The sequence below is a fragment of the Pleurodeles waltl genome, chromosome 2_2 (genome assembly GCF_031143425.1).
Source record: "Pleurodeles waltl isolate 20211129_DDA chromosome 2_2, aPleWal1.hap1.20221129, whole genome shotgun sequence".
Lineage (NCBI taxonomy): Eukaryota > Metazoa > Chordata > Amphibia > Caudata > Salamandridae > Pleurodeles > Pleurodeles waltl.
In genome coordinates, this window is record NC_090439.1 from 1148727256 (window position 1) to 1148744086 (window position 16831).

Consider the following 16831-nt stretch of genomic DNA (forward strand, 5'->3'; position numbering starts at 1 on the left):
CCTGGTACCAATCTGCAAACTTCACCAGTAAGACAAAAAACAGAGTTGAACCTTCTCTCTAATGATGACATTAGACCCGTATCTACGCTGCTTCTGACATGTCATATCTCCATTTGAACTTAACTAATGTTTTGGAAACTCATGCTGTGGAAATCTGAGAGATAATATGCACATTCACTATACATTGCACATTTACTGTGTTGCGGAAGCCAAGTTGTTAATAGGGGTGGGTGACAAATTCTGCTCCTCCAGTAGCAGAGTTCACAGAACTTTGGCCACTTGGTGTTATGCATGTAAGACACAGTTCCAGGTAAATGTCCCCTAAAGGCACTAGGATGGCAGCTGGCAAGATTTTCCCAATGCAGACAGCTGTGACTGTTCGTGTTGGAAAAGCTGCCACCCAAGTAAAAAATATACTTGAATGGCTGCAAAACCAATTTTAGCAGCAGTGCCCTCAGTGCAAAACAAGCACCTGCTGCTAAAAATTGGTGCGGCCAGCGTGACATGTCAATTTCCGCCAACTCGTGGAACTCTGCAGACTCTTGCACAGCTTTTTGGTAACAGAGTCAAACCCTGCGAGTTTCACACATCCCTACTTGTTAAGTACACCTCTAAACCCCTAACAAGTAGATATTTTGCTCATAACTCTGGGGATATTGTTAACACAGACTATGCGTTGAATATAGTAGAAAGAGACTTTGCATGGTGCAACCTGATGAAAAATGCAATATTATGATTATCAAAGCTAAATATAGTGTTACCAGCAGAATTAATTTTTGTGATTTGTCTTCACAGCGCAGCTCTCGTCAGACAATCATGTGAGTATCATCAGAATGGGGGCTTTAACAGAGCTCACATATTGTGAGCCAGGAGTATGTTTCCATTGAGCAGAAGGCGTGCACTTTTACAAAAAAAGCTCATCCTCCATGCAGCTGTGAATATTTTGTTTATTTTATCCATATGCCTGAGCTTGAACTTTCTGGGGCATACACATGACATGTTAATGCTATTCAAGTGTGTTAGATCACTAGATAATTTATGGTTACTTTCTTTGTGCTTTCTTTTTCAATATTCTCTAAACTTTGTGCTAATAGCTGCACAAAGAGGTCTTCTTCATGAAAGTTCTCCTCTGCCCCACCAAAGTCGATTTACCAAAATGTTAGGGATATTGGAAATGCCACCATATGTTCTTTGACTGGTGATAGCATCACAGAAAGTGACATTACAACACTGGGCCTGATGCATTAGAGTGAGTAATGCCACTGGAACCAAGCTACACCTGACTGAAGAAGGCCCATCAGGCCAAAACTGGTCTTGTATTGCTTGTGTTCCGGTTTGGAGAGGACCTGGCTTGGCAGTTGGAGTGGACTTTTCCTGCTTGAGGACGACCAAGCCTAATTGGCATATGGCTGGGTCTAATCTGAGGTGAAATGGTGGGAAAAATAACAATTGGTTGGAATGTTACCCAGAGCGATTGTCAGTTGTTGGACTTTTTGCAAGCATTCTCCCATCAACTTTTGTGTGTCACTGATCCAGCCATCACATATATGGAAGAAGCAATTATCTTCCAGTCACTCTAAAACCCAAAACATCTTAAAAGGCGAAGCACAGCTCCGAATGACAAGGTACACATTCAATAGAAAAATAACCAAAAAGGAAACAAGAGCTAATATTACTTTTGAGGGTGAGGCATGCTATCAGAGTGGCTGGATACAGCCCTGAATAGCTCACAATATTGGGCCTAACTCCAGATATTTATTCATGTCTGAGTGCTAATCCACTAATTTATCTAGGGTTTAGGAAATGGATTTGCACCCTCTCTGCTGATAAAGCTGCCATACATTTCCACCACCTCATGACACTTTTATATTACACTTGTTAATCTTACAAATTGCTTTTGTAGTAGCTGGAGTGATATTCCAAGGCTTTTGTGATACGTTTTAACAAATGTTATCTGGGCCAATATTCCTTGTGTCTACAGATTTTTGACAACTCCAAAACAAACTGAATAAACAGTCTGTAGAATGACCCCAATTAAGTATTAGACATGGACTTTACCTAGTAGTGATCTAATGCTAATAGGAAGCAGCTTATATAAAGCTCCCCTATCCAGCTCTAGCCACTTAAAGACACAATGCGACAAAAGTACTACAACACACAGTGTAGCTAAACACATTGGAGCTCATTTCAAGGTCCCAGTATTTAAGGTACCTGTGCCTCTGTACTTTACTCACATCAGATCTGCACTCCCTGTGAGTTCTGTATAACTGATTGCAAAGGCACATGATGCCTAGGCAAATATAGGCAACACAAATCTCACTCTTTTCACCCAGGCAATATACCTGAATGGCAGATCTGGCCCAATGGATTGCATAGGTAGCAGTATCTTAGTGTTAGACCTGTTATCCATCCAAACTTTGTGCCTTCACTGCCTTACTTTACTGAACTCGGTTCTGTTGGCATTAGGACTCTGTGCACTTTACCTCTGCTAACCAGTGTTAAAGTGCTGGTGCTGTCTTCCTAAAACAGTAAAATTGGCCTACACCTAATTGGCACATTTAATTTACTTGTAAAGTGTAAATTACACTAACTGTGCCCAGGGCCCATAAATTAAAAGCTACTAGTGGGCGGCAGCACCCATTCTACCACACTCTAAAGTAGCCTTTTATGATCAGGCCGGCCACTGCAGACTGTAGTGCAGTTTTGAACTGGCATTTTCAAGTGGCAAAATAAACCTTTTGGCAGGCATAAACCTTCCTCTTATTATGTACATGCTACCGCTGAGGTAGGCCCTAAATGTTCATAGGGCAGAGTGCATAGTATTTAAAAAATAGGGTATGTGTGTTTAGATTTTACATGTCCTGAGAGTGAAAAACTCCTAAAGTAACTCTTGCTGTGAGGCTTATCGCTCCCGTAAGCCAAAGCTGGCTAACCTTATTTCAATTAGGGTTGACTTTAGATTGGGAGCAGCTAGAGATATGCTATAGACACTCAAATACATTTTCATGTAAAATTATCTTTAATGGAAAAGCCTGATTTTAGATTGGATTTGGATTGGACTATAATTTTGAAAATGCCACTTTCATAGAGTTAAGAGAGTTGTGATTTCCCATGCCTAATGTTCCTGAGGCCTTTCTAGGTGCAGGTACCTGGGCCTGTTAATGGTTTACCCATCAAGAATATATTTGTTGGATGCAGACTGTGAACAATGGGGCCTGGGTGTAGTTGAGCGAGAGACCTCATGACAGAATGACTTAGAAGGAGCTGTACCCTGCCCTGATTACATCTCAAAGGACCTTGCCCACAGCACACCATAGGCACTGTACTTCCCTGCCTTCTATCATCCTAGTAAATCTGAAGCCAGGACCAGGGGAAGGGGAAGAAAAAAACAGAACATGTTTTAGGGTTAGGTCAGGGAATTTTTCCACACAAAGGTTGGCACCTTCAGAACCATGCATCAGAACAATCCTGGACTTGTGAAAGATCCATACGGAAGACTGCCCTGCTGCCTGAAGGATTGCGCTGCTATTAGGACTGCCTTACTGTCTGAAGAAGGAAGATTGGACCTGCTTGCCTTGAACCCAGCCTACCTAGAGGGATTCTGGTATGAGATACAGGAACACAACAGGCTTCCAGAGGCCTACCTGCAGCTGCTCAGCTGGCCATCACAAACCAGACATGCCTGAACCTTCCTGGGCAAAACTGCTTCTGACCTCCTCCTGGAGTGAGTCCTGATCCCCAGGAGATGCCCATCAGATACTGGGCTTTTGGTCGACATCAGAGTGTATTCTTCCTTAAGAAAAGGTGAGAATCCTGAAGTTTGTGCTCTTGGTGACCGTGAACTGCTCCATGACAATTGCCAACGCAAAGTTCCAGTGAGACCTACTCTTTGCACTAACAGTGATCGCCTGTGATAACTGGCAATGCAAGACCTGCACTTCACACCTTCGGTAATGATCAACCAACATGAAGCTCCACCTACAAATGGCTATTTGTGCTACAGCAATTACTGCGCTCAATGCCTGATCTGCTCTTTGCACCGAAAGGCTCTTCCTCTCTGCCTCTTCCAACATGAACAGAGCTCTTTTGGATGCACCAGAAAAAGTACCTCTTCAGCGGCACTAGTTTGGCCACTGAATCCAGCCTGCGCACCATTGCCATCAGCCTGATCTTGAGACTTTCTCTCAGTCTAGCATGATTAGATAAGCATGAGTGGCATTTCTGCTTTTTAGTGTTAATTTCACAACAAACTTTAAAATTCAATATTTCTGTTTCTAATAATTTGATTGTTTTCATTCTGGTCTCATTTTATTTAAAAACAATAAACTTGTTCTAAAGTGGTTTCAGATTTTTCTTGCATTGTGGTTTTACTGTTTGTGTGTTGCATAAGTACTTTACATATTGCCTCTAAGTTAAGCCTGACTGTGTTTGAGCCAAGCTACCACAGGGTTAAGCACAGGTTAATTTATTGACTTTTCTTGTACAACCTAACATGGAATATGGTTGTTACCTGAGTAGGGCATCCACCCCTCCCAGTCAATAACCCAATTTCTTACACTGGGCACTACTGATGAGCATTGCAACCAGGAAAAGGAGATGAGTGGGATGAATTAACACTGGATATACAATCAAATAATCCAAAACAGCATAAACACTGTGCACTTGCAGGCTGCCTCTTGAAAATACTGAAGGAGAAAATCCCAGCACACAAAGAAGACTATAACGTCAGATTTATGCAAAATAAAGAAGTCATGAGAGCACACATTTATTATGATAAAAGGATTATGAAATATTAGAACACCACTAACGGGGGGCGTGGCCGAGCCGCTCAACATGGCGTACGCGAACTGAACGAGCTCCGCGCAGCGCCCGGCTTATCCAGCGTAATCCGAGGGGGGAGAGGACCTGTGAGGCCCTGCGGGTGGCCGGGTTCGGGCCGGGACGGGGCTTTTCCGCTTTTGACCGGCAGCTCGCCTGCCGGCACCAGATCGCAGGTGGCCTGATCAGAGCCGCGTGGGCCGGGGCCCGCTGAGCCGGGTCATGTGACGTTGTTGCCGCACTGTGTGGAGTGGTGCGCACGGCATTAACGGGGGCCGCGGGTTGGAGCGGCCCAGCGGAGGTGCTGCTGCGCAGCCGTTGCTTCCCTGGAGGAGGGGGAGATGGCCCAAAGGAAAAGAGGTGAGCTGGAGGTGAGGGCTGCTGGTGGACACCCCGCCTGTGGGAGTGGAGAAGCTGTGGTGCCCTGTGGGGCAAGCTGCCAGTTACCGGTGACGAAGGTGCCGTGTGGAGGAACACCCTTGGTACCTGCTGCTGCGGATTCGGCTGTCACTGGGGATTGGGGTGCGGTGTCGGAGGTGAACACTGGCTGCACCAATCAGTGCCGGACAGCTGCACCCTTGGTGGAAAATTCTTGCATTGGAACCTCTGTGCCAGTCAGGGTCAGTTGATGGAACATTTTAGGTGCAACTAGTGGTGAGACGACGAGCGTCGCCCCGAGAGCAAGTGTAATTAACCTGAGGCCTGGAACATGGTGGGGACGGGACGCTTGCGTTCTGGTACCGGAGCTGGGAGGACACAGGACACGACATTGCAGGACAGCCAGAAGCTAGTTGCAGTCCTTGCCGCAGTGTAGCGCATTGGAGACTCGTTGGAGCGGGCCCGCACATCATTAGAAGCTAAAATAGACAAGGTGACCAGCGACCTTGTACTACTGTGGAGAAGTGTGGCTCAATGGTTAGAGCGGCAGACCCTGAAGCAGAGATCTGGCTCAAGACCAGGGTTCAAGTCCCGCTTCGGCAGGTCTTGGGCTCAATTCCCCTTGACCAGATAATTCTCGCCTCGGTGCCTAATCTAATTCATGGGTGCAACTCTGGGCAATACCTTGCTTAATCTCCACAACGGCCCCAACAGCGCTTGGATGCCTGGTTTCACCCTGGGGGTGCTCAGGAGTGGGTGCCTCACAGGGAAAAGCCAGGAGGGGTTCCATAGCGGTATGAGTACAGCGCCTTGAGACCCTAACGGGTGAGTAGTGCGCTACACAAGTGCTAATTTACATTTTTACATTTACTGCATGCTGATCACCGTAAGCTAGTGGACAGAACTGGCGAAACTGAGGCAAAGGTGGACGATTTGCAGCCGACAACCTCCCGCTTGAAATCGGAGATGGAGGATGTGCTCGCCCGTGTAGCTGAATTGGAGCGTCGAGTAGAGGACGCGGAAGGGCGCTCCAGGAGGAATAATATTCGGGTGGTTGGTCTACCGGAAGGCACTGAGGGCCAGGATACGGTAGCCTACTCAGAGAGATGGCTGAGGGAACTGCTGCCAGCGGGCACGCTCACTTTCTTTTTTTCTGTGGAGCGAGCACACCGGATACCAACATGGCCCAGACCTCCCGGGAGTGGCCCTCGCCCATTCATTATCCGCCTCCTTCATTATGCAGACAGGGATGTCATACTCCGTACTGTGTGTGCCTCACAAACCCGGGTGGATGATGCGCAGATTTTGCTGTTTCCGGAATACACTCTAGAGGTGCAGAGGGATCGGGCCTCCTATCTGCCCTTGAAACGCAGACTTAGGTCTCTCAGCCTAAATTACTCCTTGTTATTTCCCGCCAACCTGCGCATCGTGGCTGTGAACAAGTCGCACTTTTTTTCCACACCTGAGGCAGCATGGGAGTGGCTCGAGTCTACGGGCCATGCTTCGGGCCGTTCAGAGGGGCGGAAGGTCCCGGTATCGCGTGGTAAGCGCAGTCGGGCCAGACGTGCCTGGAAGAGAGGTGAAGCTGGTGAGGGACCTGCAGCACATGCACCAGACTTGGAGCAGCTCATACAGGAGAGGAGAGAGGCGATTCATTTGGCCGTGGCTATTAGTGCCTCCCCGCTGATCTGGGATATTGGAGACTGAAATCTCGCAAACACCCAGTGACCGACCCACCACGTCTGATCAACTCTCTGAATTGGGCCTCGTTGAGGGCCTGCCTGTCACGCCTGCTACGGCGGACGAACTTTTTAAAAAAGTGGCCTGAACTGTGTTGGGAAATTATGCGCCGCTGGGGTTGTGCGTCTGACCTGTTGTATGTGTTTGAGTCCAGCCAGTGTGCTTGAAGTTGTGACCATATGGCAGACTTGATTGCCGAATATGGACCCCTGGCCTTGCGGTTTTGTGCAGGTGGATGCTGAGTATGAGTCTGTCCTCGCTCCCTGCTCATGATTATAGCTGATGAGAGTGGTCTCCCCCTCTTCCGATCTTCCCCTTCCTGTTCCCCTCACTATTATCTGCCATAGCTGGGCAGTGCGATTCACGTAGGGATTGTCTGCCTGTGGGATTGGCCTACCTCACACTCCTATTTGTGGAGTTCCAAAATGAGTGGTTGTGTTGTTGCACGCTACGGTTTTTGTTGTTGGATTTGGGCAGCGACCTGTTGTGTGACTGCCCTGATGGTATTGGATATGTTTTGGTTATGCTAGAAGACATATGTAGAGCATCCAGTCGGAGGTTGGGCCACTGTTAATGCGGGCTATGGTGCTATGCGAGAGGGGGGGTGTCTGTGGACTGGGGTGGTTGGTTATTTATGCCATGTCTTCATACACTGCGATCACATAGAATGTGAGAGGCATACACAGCCCTAAACGCCGATATGCTATTTACTCCTATCTTAGACAGCACGCAATCCATTTGGTGTTTCTGAAGGAGACGCACCTGGTGGGCTCGGAAATCCCCCGATTGCAGCGATGCTGGAGGGGGCAGCTCTATGCGACGAGTCACTCGGCGTACGCTAGGGGCGCCATGATCTGTATTCGAGCGGGAGTTCCCTTGCGGCGGAGGAGTGGATCCTAGACCCGCAGGGCAGATTTGTACTGATCCGTCGACGACTGGCGGGTCATGCCGTGGTATTAGGCTCCATCTCTGCTACTAACGTAGACCAGACCTCTTTCCTATGCGGATTATCCCAGCACTTAGCGGGCTGGAGTGAGTTTCCATGGCTGCTGGGTGGGGACTTCAATAGTGTCCTTGATGTTGATCTTGATCGCTCCTTCCCTCCGTTACCAACGTCTCCAGTTGTGACCGCTGCGCGAGGCCTGATGTCATGGGCCCAGCATTGGCAATTAGTTGATATCTGGAGGCAGTGCCATACCGGGGACAGGGTTTACTCATTCTACTCTGCTCCGCACTCCCTACATGTGCGTTTAGATAGGATATTTTGCACTCAGAACCTGGCCTCAGTGATCGTAGACACAGATTACTTGGGGCGTACGCACTCAGATCACAATCCGCTACTCACGAGTCTGAGCTGGGACTCTGCTCCTCCTGCCATTCCCACCTGGCGGTTGAGACCGGAAATGTTGGAAGATGCTGACTTTCGGGCGTCATTGGGTGTTGCGATCCCGGAATATTTTGAGCACAATGAGGGCACAGCCTTGTCGGGATTGTTGGAATGGGATGCGTTTAAAGTTTTCATTTGCGGGCACTGCCTGGGGACCCAGTGTAGTCTGCGCCGATCCGTTGAGCATGACTTGATCCGAGTGGAGCGTTCTGTGCTGCTTCCGGAGGGCGAGGTGGCTGGTGGCTTGACGGAAGATTCGAGGTTGTCTGCAGCTCACGCAGAGCACCTGTCGTTACCTGAGCGGTTGCGCTGTGTGAACTATGCCGCGCATTCCGCGAGAACCCATGCCTCAGCCGATAGGGCGGGAAAGCTACTGGTTTGGCTGATTCGCCGTGACTGCGATAGGGGACCGATTGTGGAGATTCGATCACAGGTGGGGGGGATGGTGCATACGCCCTGGGAAATACACGCCGAGTTCACGAAGCACTAGCTGGTGTGGCGCTTCCATGTTTGGAGGAGGAGCAGGTGGAGGCACTTGAGGAGCCTCTCGACCTTGAGGAAATAAAGTCCAGTATAGGTGAGCTTGCATCCGGTAAAACCCCGGGTCCGGATGGTTTGCCTGTTGACTTTTACAAGGCCTTTGCATCTCAGTTGCCGTCCCGGTTGCTTCACATATACGAAGAAGCTATTCAGAGGGGCTGCTTGTCAGCCTCTCAGAGGGAGGCACTGCTGGTGTCTCTTCCTAAGCCTGGGAGGGATCCAGCAGAGCTGGGATAGTACTGGCCCCTAGTGATGCTGAACACCGACTACAAAATTCTGGCTAAAGTGTTAGCGGTGCGTCTTGCCCCGAGGGTGCCGGACCTGGTCCACCCCGACCAGAACAGGTTTGTGCCGGCCAGGGACAACTCGCATAATATTAGATGGCTGTTTCGCGTCATGCAGTATGCGAGGCGGGACTGGCCGAGGGTGGGCTGCTTGGTCCTGGATTTAGAGAAGGCCTTCGACTCTGTGGAGTGGCCTTACCTGTTTAGAGTGTTGCGGTGGTTCAGTGTGGGACCCTCCTTAGCCCGGTTGGTGCGGCTGCTGTATACTCGACCGCAGGTTCGAGTGAAGCTCGGGGCGTGATATCGGAGCCGATAAATGTGTGCAGGGGCATGAGACAGGGCTGCCCTCTCTTACCGTTGCTGTTTTCTCTTGCCATGGAGCCCCTGGCGGCAGGACTGCATGAAGAGGGGACTGACTGGGGCAGCGCTCTGGGGGACAGTATGCACACAGTATTGTTGTATGCTGACGACCTTCTCCTGTACTTCCGTGATATCACGCAGATCCCCCCAAGGGTGGGGGCGCTGTTACAGCGCTTCGCGATGATATCCGGGCTCAAAATCAACTGGTCCAAATAGAGTCTCTTCCCCTTTGACCCGGGGCTCCATGATCCGGGACTCATAATAGCTGGGATTCCTGTACTGTGGCAGCCATGCATAATCCGATATTTGGGTATTCGTGTTTACCATTGTGAGAAGGACCTGATTGATGGCAACCTCACAAGAGCGGTGTCTTTGATTAAGTCACGATGTCCTTCTGGAAGACTCTGCCGCTGTCGGTAGCTGGTAGAATAGCCCTTTTAAAGATGGTGGTTCTGCCGCGCTTATTGTACTTCATTTCAAACCTACCGTACTATGTCCCTCCTGGCTTCTTTAGGTCTCTGGAGTCGGAATTGCAGGACTTTATCTGGAATGGAGGCCGTTGCAGGGTTGCCCTGAAGAAGTTGTATTTACCATCCGAAAGGGGTGGGCTGGCGGTACCTAATCTAGAGCACTACTACCTGGCCGCTCAGCTTCAGTGGGTGTCTAGATGGCTGGTGGGCACCCAGCTCACTGATATGGCGTCTGAGTGTGGTCCCTGGTCAGCGCAGCAGATCCTGCACTTATTTCATACGCTTACGCATGCGCCGACCCCGCAACAGGTGTTTCAGAAGTGACTGGGTCTGGTAGGTTTTTCTAGGTAGCAGTCTACCCAAGTCCAAAAAGTGCAGCCGCTCACCATTGCAAGTGGGACTATATTGAGAGTTAGCCAAGCTCTGGTGGCCCATATGTGAAATCAACACCCAAAATAGTTAAATCTCCTTTACCTTGCCATTGGGATGAGAGGCTTTAATCAGCAGGGTAGTTAGAAGGACTGTGCCCATTTTGGGGGGTGAATTGCCATGCCCATTCTGGACAGCCCCCACTCAAAACAGTCACTTGTGCCCAGCCTATGGCTCCCATCTGCCCCCCAAGGGGGGCAGAAAGACTGTGCTCATGTTTGCATGGTGGGGACACTACTGTGCCCATAATGGACAGCCCCCACCCCTACACTAATAAAAGCAAATAATTCCTGGTGCCTAGTGAACTTTCTGCCACCCCCCCCCCCGGGCCTAGATCAGAAAGACTGCCTAATTTTGGGGGGTAGGGGCATTGAGAGGACCATCATGGCCCTCCCCACTCCTTCTCTATTTAAATAAAACAATCCCTGGTGTCCTAGTGTGCCTTTTTACCCCTCCCCACCCCCCAGGGGGCAAAAAGTATGTGCTAACTTATTTTGGGGTGGGGCATTGACAAGGCCATCATGGCCAGGCTCACCCATACACTAATAATGGGCAGGCCCACCCCTACACTAATAATAAACAAAAACAAATCCTTGGTGTGCTAGTGGGGTTGCTGCCCTGCACTCTCTTCAGGGGGGCAGATTAGAGGCTATTGCCTAAGGTCTTAACTTGGACTTCAGGTCCAAACTTAGACATCATGTCTAAATTTACCTTTGTGAGTGCAGTCTTTAGTCTGCAGGTCTAAACTTAGACTTCAGGCCTCATTTTACCTTAGTGTTATGGGCCCTCGGTATTTGCATATCTATCATGTCTGTCACAGGCATGCAGATGGTGAGTGTGAATGTACATAAATTAATGTTTTCTTTTTGTTATGTTCTATCTTGCCTTCTTAAAGTCAGTTGCTGAAGCTATATGCCACTTTACTTTAAAACTAACTATGAGAAAGATCTTTCATTCTCACAGTTGCAGTCATGCTTGAGAATGGCATGCTTGTAATTTTTTGCAAAGAGCTGAAGGCAGCTTCAGAGCACCTTTTGGTTTAGTTACAAGATTACAAGATGAGAAGTAGGTCTACATACGTAGGGCAACAATAATGCTACACCACAGCCTCCCAACAATGGTAATCAGTTGGATAAAGCCTGAACACTCTTAAGAGGTGGGGTAGTTTAGGCATCTAAGCAGCCTGCATCAGGTGCAAGCGAAGACAGGAGAAAAGGTTAACTAATTGCATGTTTAGATAGGTATGTTTTTAGATGCTTCCTGTATCTGCTGACAGCGGACTCAAGAATCAGATGATTTGGGAGGGAGTTCCAAAGTGAGTTAATGCGTGTGAAGAGTCCTGACTCCAAACTTCTTGCATCGATACAAAGAAAGTTGTAGTTGACTGATCATAGGCTTCTAGATGGGAGATAAGGGAGGACCAGTTATAGGTTGGGGAACAGCCATGCAATGCTGTGTGGATGATGCATAGGTATATGAGCTTAGCTCTTTCTTTTTTTCGGGGAGCTTATGAAAGGGATCTAGAGTAGGTGGGATGTGGACATAGCTATTTAGGCCAAACAGGGGACGGGCATTGTGATACTTGGAGATTAGTCATAGAATTTATAAGAGGAATACAAGAAAGACTTCCTTCAAACAGCACACCTATGTTATGGGCTTTTTCCACTGGCTGGCGGCAGATATCCCAGAACTCAGGGCAGGGGAAAGGGAGATGGATTAGAAAGATGGGTCTCAGCAGTATTTCAGTTTTCTCACCATTCAGGCACAGCCAATTTTTCTGCATCCACCAAAGAAGCACAGATAAGCAGTTAAAGACTTTCAACGAGTTGCAAGAGCTGTTGTCAAGCTTTATATAGCTGTGTCTCATCAGCATACATATAATATTGACTGTTTTAGGAGTCAAGGATTCTGATGAGAAGGATAATGCACATGTTGTACAGTATAGGTGGTAGAGCTGAGGCCAGCAGGATTCCACAGAAGATTGCAGCAGATCTGGAGAGGAAAGGACTCAATCTGAACAGTATGGTATGCAAGATATGAGGATACCATGATGCAGTTCTATTGATACTGAGAGATTTGATTTACACAGTTGAGGAGTACATGATGGACGATGGCATGAATACCACTGAGAGGTCCAGAAGGACTAAGGCATAAGGCAGTCCTCAACATAGAGAATTGAGAAGTGCTTTCCTAATGTTTAGAAGCCTAGATTCTATGGCCTACTAAGATCTGAAGCCTGATTTAAGGTCAATGAAGAGGCCATAAATTGGCAACTGGTCTCTTTCTCACTTGTACCAACATAAAGTGTATTTACAGATGCATAATGCATGCTGCTTCATGTATTTACTATGGGTGTTGTAATACATCACTTTGGGAGTATGTTAAGCACTTCAATTAAATATCAGATGTGCGATATGATGCTTTAATAGTATCAATAATATAGCCCCTGGTCTGTCCACATTTAAAAAAAACAGGAACACAAAACATTTCAAAATCCCTGAGGAGTTGGCAAGGCTAAATAGATTATTTAATTTAGTATGGCCCGAATGTCATGTATAAGTCAGTAGGTCTGGCTTTTAATATGCTAAAGTGTGCAAACACAAGCATGGATTAATGCAGATCTTATGCAGTAGCACATTAAAGCCAGCCCTATTGGTTTTGCCAGTGCTTGTTCATCTTATGATTCCAAAAAAGACTGTATACGTTTGTTTCAGTACTATTTGCCTGCTGAAGCTGCACAAGTCTTACCTTTGAAAATTTTCATTTTGCTTCATGTAATATTTTGTTGTGGTTGTATTCTTCCACAAACTACAAGGCATTTGAGGATTCCTCTTGCAACAGACGATTTACAAGTATAGTGGTCAACATTGTTTACATGAGAGTCAGTTATTTCAAATTAGCTTTTAATATTTTGATTGGCAGTTTCGTATAATATCTGCAAGCTGCTTTGACTTCATCAATGGTTAATTACATTATGTGAGGGTGGATACTTTTGAATTGCGTTTCATTTTATCTAGATGGTGATTTATTTTTAACTTATTTTCACCACTTTATTTTCATTTTCATGTACCTCAAATTTTAACTTTTGAGCTGTTAGTAACAGATGCGCTTATTATGAGACACAAGTCTATAATATGTTCTTATATTACTGTAGCCGGTGGGGGTGGATTCCATTGTAAAGAGAATTTACTTTATCCATACGGTCAATATTTTTACTTTTTAGGAATGGGTTCTACATTGTGAACTCTTACAAATGCAATTGGAATTTGATTTACATTGATTTTCATTGTAAATTCTTTGGTAAACACAATAGGAACAGGTTTCACATTTTGACAAATACAATAGGAAGGAATGCTACATTTTGAACTCTGATAAATGCAGAAGAAGGCGAGATGTGGCAAATAATGCACTTTGTAAGGCAATGCTGATGAGTTCTGTTGACTAAAATACCCCACCCCGAATAGCAGCACAGAAAGGTACTATTGGTGAGGGAGACACAGGGTTGGATATACCAGAACCAATACCATTCCCCAGTCCCAGTAAGCAACCAAAAGTGTGGTGAAAAGAAGTTGACCCAGGCGTTAAAAAGTGGCGCAAATGCAGGGTTTTCGGCCCCGCCAACTCCCGGGCGTGATTTTTGCCCGGGAGTATAAATACGACGCATTTGCGTCGCCGTAATTTTTTTAGACGGGAACGCCTTCCTTGCATCTCATTAACGCAAGGAAGGCGTTCACGCTAAAAAATGACGCTCTTTGCCCATACTTTGGCGCTAGACGCGTCTAACGCCAAAGTATAAATATGGCGTTAGTTTTGCGCCGAATTTGCGTCGAAAAAAACGACGCACATTCGGCGCAAACAGAGTATAAATATGCCCCCAAGGCCCGTATTTATACTTTTTGACGCTAAACTGCGCTAACGCAGTTTAGCTGCAAAAAATGTTGCGCCGGCTAACGCCATTCTGAAGCACCATGCGGGCGCCATATTTATTGAATGGCGTTAGCCGGCGCAAGCAGACCGGCGCTGCCTGGTGTGCGTGGAAAAAAAACACGTACACCAGGCAGCGCCGGCGTAGGGAAAAATGTCGTTAGGGCGTCTTAAAAATGGCGCAAGTCAGGTTGATGCTAAAAAATCGTCTTAACCCGATTTGCGCCATTTTAAACGACGCCCAGACGCCATTTACATGACTCCTGTCTTAGTAAAGACAGGAGTCATGCCCCCTTGCCCAATGGCCATGCCCAGGGGACTTCTGTCCCCTGGGCATGGTCATTGGGCATTGCGGCATGTAGGGGGGCACAAATCAGGCCCCCCTATGCCAAAAAAAAAATATAAAAAAAAATAAAATTATACTTACCTGAACTTACCTGAATGTCCCTGGGGTGGGTCCCTCCATCCTTGGGTGTCCTCCTGGGGTGGGCAAGGGTGGCAGGGGGGGTCCCTGGGGGCATGGGAGGGTACCTCTGGGCTCATTTTGAGCCCACAGGTCCCTTAACGCCTGCCCTGACCCAGGTGTTAAAAAGTGGCGCAAATGCAGGGTTTTCGGCCCCGCCAACTCCCGGGCGTGATTTTTGCCCGGGAGTATAAATACGACGCATTTGCGTCGCCGTCATTTTTTTAGACGGGAACGCCTTCCTTGCATCTCATTAACGCAAGGAAGGCGTTCACGCTAAAAAATGACGCTCTTTGCCCATACTTTGGCGCTAGATGCGTCTAACGCCAAAGTATAAATATGGCGTTAGTTTTGCGCCGAATTTGCGTCGAAAAAAACGACGCACATTCGGCGCAAACGGAGTATAAATATGCCCCCAAATGTTTCCACTCAAAACTGACCCATTTTTTTGCAAACGGGTTTGCTGTGGTTTTTGGGCCCTAGATCAGTCAGCACCTAGGGAAACCTAGCAAACTTGTATGTTTTTGAAAACTAGACACCTAGGGGAATCAAGGACGGGGTGACTTGCATGGCTCTCGTCGTATTGTTTTACCCAGAATCCTTGCAAACCTCAAACTGACTGAAAAAAACAACCACATTTTCCTAACATTTCTGTGATGGAAAAATCTGGAGTCTGCAGAAAGCTACAAACTTGCTTCCACCCAGCATTCCCCTAAGTCTTCTGATAAAAATAGTACCTCACTTTGTGCAAGGGTACTAGTGTGCCTGTGTTGCAGGGAATGATTATTTATGTGCAGGAAGGAACACCTTCCTGCACATAAATAATCATTCATGGCGTTTTGCTCTTTCTTTCTGTGCTGCAGAATGGAGTACACATTGAAAAAGCAAAAATAAGGAGAAAAAAAGCATTTCTCCTCTTTGTGCTGTGCTAACGCCACCCCTGGGCTGATGTTAGCTTTTGGCGCTGCCTTAATTTTACGTGTCTTATAAATGAGGCCCATGCTTTCCTTGGGAAAACATTGAAGGATCTGCACGAATTACTGCATGCTGAATTTAGAATTTTGCCTAGTTATCAGAAATGTATAGCTTTCCGGGATCCACCATGTGTTTCATATCTGTTCCTGCCACAAATGGTCCAAAGCACAAAAAAATAGGAAAAACCTCCCAGTAAAATGTCAAAACTGTGTTAAAAAATGTGTTTTTCTGAATCAAGTCTGCCTGTTCCAGAAAGCTGGGAAGATGTTGATTGTAGCACAACACACTTTTGTTGATGCTATTTGTAAGAACAAAAACAGGCACTTTCTTCTGCAGCACTTTATTCCTCATTTTTCACACAAAAAAACAAAATGTAGCTACATGTTCACTAATATGGACAAAACACAGGCTTATTCAGCTGTTGTTAAAAAACTCCCACCAAAGTTCTAACATTCTGCTTCAGAAAGGTGCCCTATAATCTAATCTTTGATAGCTGGCGTATACTGTCCTCTTGGCTTTCTTTGAGAAGAGGTTAATGGAGATGCCATCATTGTGATCATTACATCAAAAATGTATTATGGTGAGACAAAGAATACATATGTAAGGTAGAACCATGAAATTGAAGGGTTTTAATTTATATTAACATAATTACCTATATTAATATTTTATTTCTATTGTTTTACTTTTTGAACTCTAAGACAAGCAGCATAGGAAGGGACTTTGCTTTGTTTAACACTGACAGACCATGTTAACCAGAGTTCAGTATGGACTATAGAAGTTTGGTTTTGATTTAGTAGGTCTGCAGTTTGATTGATTAGTATTTAATGGTGTGAGTCTTAGAAGAAACCATCCCACTAATGCCCATTTCCTCCAGCACTGTCTTCTGCGATGCCTGTAACTCACCTGAAATAGGAGCAATGGCTCCTCAAATTCTCTACTTTTTAGATGGCCATAACATCCAATATTGTATGGAGCTGTAAAAAACTGCTGTGAAGTAATTCTGTGAGGCAGGATGGATAGCCCCAGAGCAGAGTGTGAGTGTCTGTGAGGATTACCAGATCAG

General features: G+C 46.7%; 1 protein-coding gene across 2 annotated transcripts in view; it reads right to left on the minus strand.

Moving 5' to 3' along the window:
* The window catches only part of LOC138282983 (glutathione synthetase-like), a 268746-nt gene that overhangs the window by 68378 nt on the left and 183537 nt on the right, over positions 1–16831 (minus strand). The window lies entirely within an intron of this gene.